Source organism: Coptis chinensis, chromosome 3 (genome assembly GCF_015680905.1).
Source record: "Coptis chinensis isolate HL-2020 chromosome 3, ASM1568090v1, whole genome shotgun sequence".
Classification (NCBI taxonomy): domain Eukaryota; kingdom Viridiplantae; phylum Streptophyta; class Magnoliopsida; order Ranunculales; family Ranunculaceae; genus Coptis; species Coptis chinensis.
The window spans coordinates 18,475,818-18,488,929 of NC_141458.1; the positions used below are offsets into that span (position 1 = coordinate 18,475,818).

Sequence of the window (13,112 nt, forward strand, 5' to 3'; positions counted from 1 at the left end):
AGAAAGTTGTGCAAACAAAGTGAATCATTGTCCTACATTGAAGATTCACTTGATTGTGCATGTACACATCCAAAATCAATTTAAGACAATCTTCTCATTAGAGAAGTAAATATTCAATAATAATGAGAGAAAAAAAATACAAAATCCAATTGGAGCTCACAATGATGGACATGCTCATAAAAATATGATGCACTCTCGTGCATGTACATACAAACACAATACAAATACGAAAGTTTCCTTTCTTCTTCTTCTTCTTCTCATTAAGAAAGTAGTTAATGATAAATACAAAAAATGGGAATACCCAAAAAGAGCATGAGTCTTTGAAGAGGTTTTGAAGTAGTTTCTGATCCTTTCATCACAAACTCCCGAAGAATGCTGGTGTGTCCGGCCTAGAAGAATAAAAGCTAGCAATAGTTAGAAAATAACACTAACTTCACAATGAAAGTTGAAACATTTTGCTAAAATATTGCTCAATTTCTCAAGTAACCTGAAAAACTAGCAAGGAGTGATAGGCTAATACACTATTTACATCAAGGACAATTCTGAAACTGAAGCTTATTTAGTGACTACCAAACCTAACAAATCCAGTTAACCTCTTCAAGTGTAGCACAAAAAAGTTGTTTGGATATGCAAATACACAAGTTTAAAGTACAATGTTCAGTCTATGGTATTGGAACAACTGCACCAAAACCTTGAGTAAAAACTTGGGAAATTGGTTGATATTTAAGCATACTAAAGCTAAATTTCTAATAAATCTTACAATTGCACTCATAAACACAAAATTGAAACTCTTCTATATCATAATGTTTGATAGCGGTCCGTAAGGATGCAAAATATAGGTCCCATCCTATTTTCGTAGATATTTGCAAAAAGTATAATCAGATTCTTGGCCTCTTCCATCTATTTACTTTTGCATATAATTTTGTTATTAATGTATTTGTATAAGATTGATACAAACATGGTGCGATCTTAGAAGATGTATATGCAAACATGGTGTGATAATCAGGCATCCAAGAATAGTAAAGCCTAAGCCTTAACATTGGAATAGCAAAACATTAACTAATGAACATGAAGGTTCATGTGTCATACATTTGGGTTCAAAAACCATAAGCAAAGCAAGAGCATTATAGACGGCTTGATCATAATGATCAATCCCCTATCCCCTATGGAATGCAAGACATTGATAGTGACTAATTCCTGGCAATTTGTGTCTAAGTCTACTGACAATACAAAAAATATGATTTGGCAATACAAACAAAAATGGTGTTTTAACAAAGATGGTCAATAACAACTTTCTTACCAAGGGGATGATCTTAGTCACACAAACCGCCAGGTAAGGGTACCGATCTCGCTCCTAATCCGCGCTCTTGCGGATTTACACCCAAATCACCCAAAAACCACGCTCTGCAAAAACTAAATCCGCGCTTTCGATTTTGTAGTCCGCGCTCTCCACTTTTTTGCTCATTTCTACATCTGTATTGCTTTCCAGTAATAGTGTATTGTTTTAATACTCTAACAAATTGCAATCTGGGATTCATGTTTGAACTAATTCAAAGATCTTTTTCAATTAGAAATTCGAAGTTGCATCCAATTTTCAAATTTGGCATTGCAAATGCCACCTTCAAAGTTTTAACAAATATGGATGATCAATTCATTAGAAAAGGGAATAGAATTGAAATAGAAAGAATTGGCAGTTGGCCTTCATTAGCAAAGGGAATTTGAAGTTGCAAAGAGAAGAAGTACATAACAGAACTTATGAGGGTTCTCCAAGAATGAAAAGGAGAAAAATAATGTATTTTGAGGTTTTTTCAAATGGAGCACACCTCTGTTTCACACGTGGCCCAAGAAATTGATTGTTATTTGTACCAAGAGCACATGACACATCATTGTATTTTGAGGTTATTCAAAATAAAGAGGGAAATAAAAATTATAAAAAAGTGGTGTAGTAACACAGAAGTAAATTGTGTATGTATAGTGTATATATATACTTGTAATATGTATATCTACACACGCTCTCGCAACGCTCTAAAAGTGAGAGCTTATCAAGTTAGCCGCTTTAACGCTCTCGCTCCACGATCTGGTGACTAAGGGGATGATACACTAATTTGCAAGGCAAGGGGTAGCCGCAACATGAAAACCAAGCTGCTCTCGTAGATAAATCTCCTTTTTGGAGCAAACGGGTTACATAATTCACTCTGAAATTTATGGAAAAAAAAAACTAATTTCAAGTCTTATAATCAAGTAACTGGGCTTTTGATTCAAGTGTTACTGCTTCACCCATAAATCCAACCGTATTTACATATAATGAAGTAGAGTTGAATAGAACATTTTTAAGTCGATCATGAATAGACATGTAAGATGAGACTCACCTTTAAGAAGATTACATGATTGCATCCCTGTTAATTTTAAAAAACAATATATATTCATGATTCCAAGTGTAGTAACTAAGTGCAGTACTATTGCTGAATGTGAGGTTATACAATTAAGCTGCCAAATTAAGAGGAAAATAATAGCCCTAAGATAACTTACCAAAAGCAATGTTAGTTGTGTGGATAATGTGGTGCCATATGTCTGTAATGTTTGCACCTTATGTTCCAATAATTCTGACATATATCTCAATTAGCGTTCCTTGGAGTAAGCAGTTGAATTGTTTGGCCTCGCCCATATGTGCCACGTTAGTGTCTGCATATTCGTATTGCAATCGAAGAAGTTAGGAATACAACCATCGAGATGATTCCTTCATATGTTATAAGTACTTCAATATCCTCACACTGACCTGTAAGCTCATTTATACTAAGATCAATTACATTATTGGCTAATCTCCAGAGCAAAGGAGCCCACCATATTGACTGTTGCAATCTTCCAATCTCTCTAGCAATATCCAAGGGAACAAAAGCCAAATACAAATTCTAATTACACAAATCTAACAGCTCTAACATATTTGACGAAGACACTACTTAGAAACATTCAACCAGTTAAAACACAAAGGCCTTAACCATGCCATCTTTAATGTTCAGCTGTCAAGCTTTTATTGAAAATCAATTGAATCAAATAACTAAAAGTGGAGTTGAATTACCGAAGACAAATATAATTTCCACACAATCTAAAGTAGAAAAACTGAAGGAAACTCACATGCAATTGAAAATCATAACACAATTGTGTTTAACGGATAAGTAAACAACCTCATATGATATGATAAAGTTCATATTTGTATTCGAAACCCAAAAGTAGCGCACTAAAACAGACAAATATCAATAAATAAAACGATATATGGCTTTGAATATTTACTGTCTCACTCAGTCCTTGGAAATCAATACAAAACTCTTGCACGCCATCGTTGATCATCTCCACCTTTGAAGTCACATGTCATCCTAATCATCAAAAGACAAAGAAAAAGGTCTTAAAAAAACACCAAATAGATGAAGAAAATAAATTAGAAAAGGAGCGAACTGAAGAGTTTTTTTAAATCCATCTCTTTGTATTAGTTTGGAGTCTAAAGACACGAATACACGATGATGATTACTTGGTTATTTTTTCTACCTTTCCATCTGCTTTTCCATTATTTTTTCTTCCTAGTAGGAGGAATGCTTTGGTGGCTTGGTAAATGCATCAAGTTCGAGAAAGACAAACGGTGGTGATAGATCGAAAGTATTGGATGTGGTGATGAAATTAATCGCTTTTAAAATCATCGATGCTACGATACCACAGATAACACTGTCATTATAAACTTCAGAAAACAGATAAACCATCTACATCAAGTAGCTAATTTGGAACAGAGTTGACTACCTATGAAAAATTGATGAAGATTCTAAGATATCTGCATCAATGCTCAAACGCCACTTTTGATCAACTCATTCTATGTACGTATACCAATACAATAGGAAGTATTCATGGCTTCAGCAAGATAGTTATCCAATTCCTGGTTCAGCTCATATGGGGATTTTTTGATGGGTTCCTTCATCCCATGTTGACGACCACGCTAGAAACCACCACACATAAAGGCAAAATTTGACAGAAGTCCTTCTTTAGTTCTGTTCGATCTAACAGGAATTGGAAGCATAAAGCAAAAATCAATACTGGAAATTTATCAGCATACCTTACTCTGTCATCTTTGTACAACAATAAGGTAAAGTCAAATCCAATCTGAAATCTACACCTATAAATCTAAATTGGGGCAAAAAGAAAGAGAGAGCACCTGCAAATGAGTCTTTGTCAAGATCTGGAAAACCAAACATTAGAAGAAGAGTTGCTTAAGTTGCTTAAAGAGTTGTGCTCGATTTCCACATCCAGGCATCCCACTCTTACATCACGTTATAGAGATACTTTGATTGAGTTCATGAAGAAAGGAGGGGAAGTTGAAAGAACTAAGTTGTTTGGACTGTTTTTAAGACCCGGTATTAAGTATTTAAGTGGGTATTAATGGTAAGGCTACCCCGCGTACATTTCAATATAGGCGTGGATTTGGTTTTCGACCTGAATTTACATAAAACTCCTTTGTGAGTGTGTTGTAATTGAAGGGTATAAATAAAAATAAAAATTTAAATGAAAAAATAGTCCTTTTTAAAGACATTGAATAATTTTTCTTTATATTTAATTATGAGTATTTGGTGGTAGAAAAAAAGCTGGTCTAATTTAGAAGGCTAGGTTAGACTTAAACCCATTACATATGTCAATCCATCCCCGCATATTTTGCTCCTAAGAACAATTTTCTATAATAGTATTTCTTGTATACCAACCAAAGTATACAAAATTTGAGGGAGAACACAATAAATGTGCCTGCTCAAGTTTAAACAAAATTGATAATCACAAACTCTACCTCAATTGACATAACCCGATAAAAGCTACTATGGGATAAAAGTTGAACCATTGTACAAATGAGGTCTTGTGTATCCAATTATATTTAACCATGTTAATTGGTAAAAAGTAAAATCAGGAGTTGATAGGATGCAATACAACCTAACTCTCAAATTTCAGATCTGAATGCATAGGCACAGCCCAAGTCTGATCACCAAAGCATGTTGAAGTTCTCCTTCAGTTGTCTTCCCTATGTACCCTCACTCTCCCTTTAAATTTCCAGCACTACACTCTCTCATACGAATATATAACAATCCCACTCTCCAAGATACTAAACACCGAAAACAAATGAAACTGATATGTAGCTATTGACATTCAACTTGTAAACAATTATAGCTAACAACGAATCAAAAAATGCATTACACTTAATATCAATTTATCTAGTAAGCATTTAGCTAGTTGGGGATCATAATGATGTTCCAGGAAATGAATTATGGAACTGCTTCTAGACTAATGAAGCGAATACCAAAACTCTATACGAAATATGTACGTCCATTCTAGAGGTGACTGGTTATAACTAATCTTTATAATCTCGTTCTATTAGGTCAATTGAACAAAGTAAACAACAAAATCACATATAGATATTGTACCATTGCAACTAACCAGTAACTCTATTTTTTTTCATATTCAATATAGAGATATATATAAAGAACGACTAAAGCAAATCTCGCCACCGTCATCGAGTACAAAAACCTCTCCATGTTCAAAAGGAGACATCGTACCAGCATCTGTGTTCAAATAAGGATATGCATGCATTCATTCATTCATGGTTTATTCATTAAGTAATAACATTTACACAAATATAAATAAAAAGGGGTGAACTGAAATCAAGAAAAGATAAAAACTTTGTTACCTATTTTGATGGAAGTAACACGAAGACCACATGCTTTAAGAACAACACCAATACTACTTGTTGTAACTCCTTTGCCGAGTCCACTCACTACTCCACCCGTCACGAAAACGTACTTCATTTCTTTTGATGACTCACTTTGAGGTTTTACCTATCTGTGGGTTTTTGACTTTGTGAAATTACTGAAGCGGGAAATAAAAAGGTTAAGGAAGAGGAACAAAAAAATAAATTTCTAGAAGTCTCAATTCTCAAAGAGGAAAGCATATACTCATTCTATGTACGTATACCAATACAATAGGAAGTATTCATGTCTTCAACGAGATAGTTATCCAATTCCTGGTTCAGCTCATCTGGGGATTTTTGGATAGGTTCCTTCCTCCCATGTCGACGACCACGCTAGAAACCACCACGCATAACAGCGAAATTTGACAGAGTCCTTTAGTTCTATTCGATCTAACAGGAATTGGAAGCATAAAGCAAAAATCAGTACTGAAAATTTATCAGCATACCTTACTCTGTCATCTTTGTACAACAATAAGGTAAAGTCAAATCCAATCTAAAATCTACACCTATAAATCTAAATTGGGGCAAAAAGAAAGAGAGAGCACATGCAAATGAGTCATTATCAAGATCTGGAAAACCAAACATTAGAAGAAGAGTTGGTTAGGTTGCTTAAAGAGTTGTGTGCAATTTCCACATCCAGGCATCCCACTTTTACATCACGTTACAGAGATACTTTTATTGAGTTCATGAAGAAAGGAGGGGAAGTTGAAAGAACTAAGTTTTTTGGACTGTTTTTAAGCCCCGGTATTAATGGTAAGATTATCTTGCGTACATTTCAATATAGGCGTAGATTTGGTTTTCGACCTGAATTTACATAAAACTCCTTTGTGAGTGTGTTGTAAGTGAAGGGTATAAATAGAAATAAAAATTTAAATGACAAAATAGTCCTTTTTAAAGACATTGAATAATTTTTCTTTATATCTCTACTACTAGTATAGCCTATAATGATCGTGGCCTCTTAAATTCATCCGGGACTTTTTCTGATGCATAATACCCTTGATGAATAATAAAATCAGATGTCTGGCTATTTATTAATGAGGACTACTTTGTCTTTTTATGTGTTTATAAATTTTCAGTACCGATATTGTCTTTAAATAAAACAATTGCTTAACACCTTTAAATAGGGCCAATCAGTCTTTTCCTTTTCATGTGGGAGTATATTAGAAAACCAAATCCATGCCATTCTCATTTGTACACAATACTATTAATGTCATTTAATTAGCAATAATTGTGTTATTTAATAAGAGGTTAAGAAACGGAAAAGTCTAATTAGAGAATAAGAACCGATTCTTTTACATTCTCTCCCACATCCTGTAACTAGCAAACCAATACATACCCCTTCTTCTCACATAAAATCTCTTAGAAGACCTCTCCCATCTCAAAAAAAACACACACATACGTACACACTCCCATAAAAAAAATTTGTGTGCTTTCTCTCAAAATTTGCTGCTTCCAAAAACCCAATTTGAAAATTAATAAAAAATGGTGAAGAAGAAGACTTGGTGTTTTACGAAACCCCAATTGAGCGTGAAGAAGATATAACAAGTTGAAAGAAGAAATCAGTTGCTGAAGCTACTGGTCAATTACGTGCCGTTGTACCTTGGCAACAAGAGGTATTTTTTTTTCTCTTCAAATCCCGATTTAATTGTATGAACAGTTCTTTATGATGTGTTTTTTAGATTGGAACTCTATTTAGCAAGGATGAAGTCATATTAATCAATCATATACTAATTGCAACATCATAAACTACTAAAAACACTTTCCTACTAAATTTAAGAAACTACTAAGATTCTGCCAACTTGATAGAAGTGGTGGTGGATGTATTTCTTCTCGTGAGTTTTTATCTATTCCTGAGTTTGTTGTCAACCCTATTTCTCAGGTTTGGGTTTTTGTTTAAAGTATTTTAGTTAAAGGAATGATTTTTGTGAGTTTTTTGAATGGTTTTGATGGTTTTTGTTTTGATGCAGAGATTGTTGAGATTTCTAGATGGTATGTACCTGGTGTATTATGTTTACTGTGTTAATGGGTATTCTCCCTTGGTTGATGTGTTCTGTTTTTCAACTATCAGATCCTCTGGCCAAAAATTGTTTTGAAGAAGTTGCTTAATATTAGCACTAAGGATTATGATTTCTTGGCTGACTCAGATGAAGGTGAAAGTGACTCCAATTCTGATGATGAAGGTGAGAATGGACTACTTTAACTCATTCAACAATACCCATAGTGTTATCGAGAATAGAGTTTCTTAACTTTAGTTGAAATTTCAGTCCAGGTTATGTGTTTTTCTTTTTGGCGTAAATTGGTGGGTGTAGTGAGAAGTTCATTCTTGGGAAGTCGGGCTTGAATTACAACAAGGAAAGTGAATTTGGCTTTGAATCTAATGGTAATTTGTTTTAGAACTCAAAGTTGATTCATTTTTAGTCTCATTTATTGGAAATGTTATTCTATCTTGAAAAATAAACTTATTCATAAAAAAGCGAGGCCTTACGTTCACGGAGGTTCACAGCACGCCATTCAATTCAAACTTTCACTAATTGTATGGTAGTTATAGCTGGCTAGGTTGCAATTTGATAATATTGTTTGGTTCCAGATAAATCATTTTGTTTACACATATTATAATTTGTGTCTAATCAAACTCCGAGTCCTCCAAGAGTTCACATATGCAAATTAGGAGGTGATAATTATTCGAATGTTATTAGTTACTACAGTTCACCATTGGTTCACATGGAAACTCAAAAACTTAGATCTTAACGTCTGTTTAAAAGCCGAAAGAACAAGACCTATATAGTTAACATTGTCAAAATTACCTCCATCATCATCATTTAAACATTTGCCCCTATATAGTTAACATCTTTTGATATTTTCGTCATCATCATTTAAACATTTGATATTTTCGAATTTCAGAATATTTCATATATCTAATTGCAATTTTACTCCAAATCCCTTATTACTGTAAACTTGTAATCTAATAATCTTCAATGATTGCAAAACAAGATAACTCTATAAAGGTGTTCATCATATTAGTTCTTTTATTCGAGGATTAATCCATCCATTTTACGCGAATCGAACAAGCGGTGCTACTCTGACTATTGAACTAAAATGCCCCAGAAACACATACAAATTGGTCAATGCACTATCTAAGATAATGAAGGAAACAACAACATAAGATTGAGATATGGTATAAAAAGCCAAGCTATCTCAACCTGTAACTTCTATATGCAAGATGACAATCTTCAAGTGAATGCTAAAATGCTAACTATGATCATCGCATGCTAACTGCAACCTAAAGGATGAAGTGGGCTACTCCAAAGAGAGGAGTTTGGATGGCCTCTAATGTTCTAAGAGGACGATCTTAAGAGAGTTAGAGCTGATGGTACTGCTGAGCTTCATTCCTAACTAATCTTTAGTTTGAAGTTTTCCATGCAGTTTTCGTGTTTAGTTGTAGGATTTAAGTAACTCTAACAGTCTAAAATAGTTCAATAGGATTGATAGGTTTGTCGGTATATCTTAGATCAAATTTTAAAAGGATTATGACATGTAATCAGAATATAACTTGGAGTACTCATAAATTGGATGAACTTTAGTGACATATTAGATGTGGACATGTTTTAAGCCCCTCTTTCTTCATATCTCTGTTTATATAAAACTAAATAAGATCTTCCTCTTTCTAATTTTGTTTTTAAATTTGGTTCGTTGGCTTTAAGTTTATTTCTTTCGTACCACCGGAGGGGGGGAAACTAAAATATATAAAATATTCAATATTCTAAGGATTATTGATTGACTTTCAGTTTTATAGTGTACTAAATGACTGCAACTACAGGGAAAAATAAAAGAAACTAAGTAGGTTGTGGTTTCATCTTGCACACAATAATATGTGAAGGTGTCAATGGGGATGACTGCATGCCGGTACCTCAATTTATAAATAATATTGTGAGTTGTAGGGATCTCTTCTCTTCAGGTAAATTGAGTCAAATGGACGGCAAAGATCCATCATAAGAATCGCTAGGAAGGTTTGTTTCATTTTCTCAACTTCTGAATTTCATTACAAAGGAAATGCAAAGGAAATGGCACATTTCTGTTTGCTTCAAATGCAAAGGTCAAAGCGTGGGATAGAAGACACATATTTGGAGAGATCTACAAAGGAATCTAAGAATGATGTCCTACAACATCTTTCATGGCTTGGCCTTGATTGGGATTGGGATGAAGGTCGATTTTTTAATCAAATTTTTCTAATTTATTGTTGAGTGTGGTAGATCATCAAATTTACCCTGGCTATGCAGGTCCTGGTATTGGTGGAGATTATGGTCCTTATCGACAGTTTGGTCGCAACTCTTTATACAACCATTATGCCAAGAAGCGTTTGGATTTTGGTAATGTTTATTGCTGTTTTTGTTCAAATGAGGTACTTCATCTTTCTATCTATTTCTATTTCTATCCTGCTTTATCCCCAAATCTCTCCGCTCTTCCGATGACCTTTCAAATAATAGACTTATTCCATATGTATCTATATAAAGCAGGTGATAGCCAATTTCTTTTCTTCCACATAAAGAAATATATATTCAATGATAGCTAAATTGGACTGTTTGTGCCCAGATCAACATTGATCCTGAATCTTTGAAGCCCAAGTTACCAAGTAAGAAAGATCTAAAGCCTTATCTTTCCACATGCTATCTTGAATATAAAGGTCATAAGGGCAGTGTCATGTCAATTTCCGTTCAAGTGTCAGGCCAATGGCTAGCCTATGGTAAGGAAAGCTATACTTTAGTTTTTCTCTTCATTTGGTTTTCCATGTCATAAATTACACATTCATCTCCAATCTGATTAAAGGTTCGAGTGATGGAACTGTTCACGTATGGGAGGTTGAAACTGGTCGATGTGTTAGAATTTGGAAAGTTGGTGAAGTTGTCCACTATGTTGCCTGGAACCCAATACCGGAGCTAAGAATCTTGGCAGCCTCTATGTGAGTCTGTCTGTTGTTTCTACTTTTAGCTTACCAACTATATTTGCAACTACTTGAGGAACATCACTCTTAGATTATCTTAACTTTTTAGGGGGCACGATGTGCTTCTTCTGAACTCTGGACTTGGTAACGAAGAAGAACAGGAACATATTAAAAACTTTTACATATTGAGGCTCCTCAACCACTTGATGAATCCGGGTTGGTAAGATTTATATTCGCTTTCATCTTATTATTAGATCTTATAGTTGCTTATCCTTTTTCTATTTTTATAGGCCATGTCACATCCGCTGTGAACTAGCTTCAACATGACAAGTACGACGGTATAAGGTTGAAGCATCTTAAGGTGACACTATTCTTCGATCATCTCTATGTAAAAATCATCTGTTGTTTGCATTAATACTAGCGCCAGGTTTAGGGTTTTATTGACTCCAATTGGACCACTTTCAATGGCTCTCGTCAGGCAGTGTCCTCAATTGAATGGCATTATAGAGGAGACTACTTTAGTACAGTAGTGCCGACTGATATCCTTTGTGATTTGATTCATTATACAGTAGTGCCTTTTTTTTTTTTTTTTTTTTTGGTCTTCACTTTGTTTAGTATTATGTACCCTATTTTCTAAAAGTTTGTTAACTTTTGTCATCCGCGATTTGTTTTTTAAGCGATTTTGATCCCACCAACAATTTCTGAGATAAATGACATTATAGAGGAGACTACTTCAGTGCAGTGGTACCGACTGACACTACAACAAAAGGGGTCTATTGCAGCGCACTCTTTTGCCACGCCTAAAATTTGTTGCAAAAAACCATCTTTTACAACACCATTTGGCGTTGCTAAAGATCATCCATCTTAATAGAATTTTCAATTTGGAAAATACCTAGAGCAACACCTTGTGCGTTGCAAAAGTGTGCACTTAAATTTAAAAAGATAATTAAATTGAAAATATTTGTTGTTGGCAACAACCGTGGTCTTTGCTATAAATTAAATCCCTATTGCGACCGGCTTGGCGCATTTGGTGTGTAGTCCCTTGTTGCGACCTTCTGGTGTTGCTAATTGGCTTTGGTTTGGACGGACATATAGTTTTTGGCTGAAGCCCGCTAGAGTTTTCATGTTCCTGCTTCCAGTCCTCAAAAATTAGAAAATAAAATTAGAAAGAACAAAAAAAACCCTAGATTCCATTCTCCCTCTTCTATCTCAACCAAAACTTCTTTCCTCCATCTCCATTACACGTCCTCTTTCTCTCCACATCTCGCAATCTTATCTCTCCCAATCTCGCTTCATTCCTTCAACGAGCTCGTAAACGAAGCTTTCATACACAATATCTAATTTAGATTCACTAACATTCACATACACCATCAGATCTACTTTCCACTAAATTCTACTCACTTTTCTGTACATTTTCATATTCATTTCACTTAATTTCATCTTCATTTCGTCTTTAAAAGTTCAAATTTTAATCTTTACTTATTTTATTTCAGATTTTAAGAGTGTGTTTAAAGGGTGGATTGATGAAAATTTGCTAATCGCTACCAAGCCGGGACCGGTATTGTTATTCTTTGTTAAGGCTTAACCAATAAGGGTTCGGGGACACAAAGAATGGTTGGTAAGAACCGCTTACTCGCTTCTATGACGTATTCATGTTTAGCAATGCATGTGAGTTTAGAAGCTGGATGCAATGATTGATGATGGACCAAACTAGCATCCTACTATAATTTTAACAAAATTTTCTCATAGTAGCTTTTTGAGGGTGTTTGTGTTTTGGAAGTTTACTCAATATTTGTCATCCCTTTGCAGGCGGAAGTTAATTATTTGGGATAGTTCTACCATCCTAATCTTGTCAGGTTGGTGGGATATTGCTTAGAGGATGAACACCGCCTGCTAGTCTATGAGTTCATGCCTAGAGGGAGCTTGGAGAATCATCTCTTTCAGAGTAGGTTACCGCGTTGTCACATTTTGATATTCCCAGTTTATATGCTTCATAAATGTATCAGCATATGCTCTGCTCCTTTGCATGTGTGTTATTTCTTGGAGATGGGCATTGTTTATATGGCATTAATATCCAATTTCTTGTGAATGCAGGGGGTTCTTATTTCCAACCATTATCCTGGAACCTTCGTATGAAGGTTGCACTTGGGGCTGCGAAGGGGCTTGCATTTCCTTGATCTGGAATAGGTAGCTTTTAACTCCTAGCTGCCTACCTAAAGTGAATTTCATAAGTGGAAGTATTCCTTTAGTAGTATGGATGGGTACTGCCTCGGTCGATGTCTCGCCTATTGGGGATTCGCATCGTTGAGAAAGCAGCAGCCTAGTTTGCAAACCACATTACCGGTGACGGCACATGCCTTCTCTTCGTGTATGAGGAGGCGAGAGCTATAGAACGGGAATGTTCAT

The 13,112-nt window shown here is 34.9% G+C and overlaps 1 long non-coding RNA gene across 1 annotated transcript; it reads left to right on the forward strand.

Moving 5' to 3' along the window:
* Positions 1-12,304: 12,304 nt before the first annotated feature.
* LOC147508419 (uncharacterized) lies at positions 12,305-12,904 on the forward strand. Its single transcript, XR_015216364.1, has 3 exons — positions 12,305-12,324; positions 12,516-12,651; positions 12,801-12,904. It is a non-coding gene; the product is annotated as an uncharacterized LOC147508419 (long non-coding RNA).
* Positions 12,905-13,112: the final 208 nt, after the last annotated feature.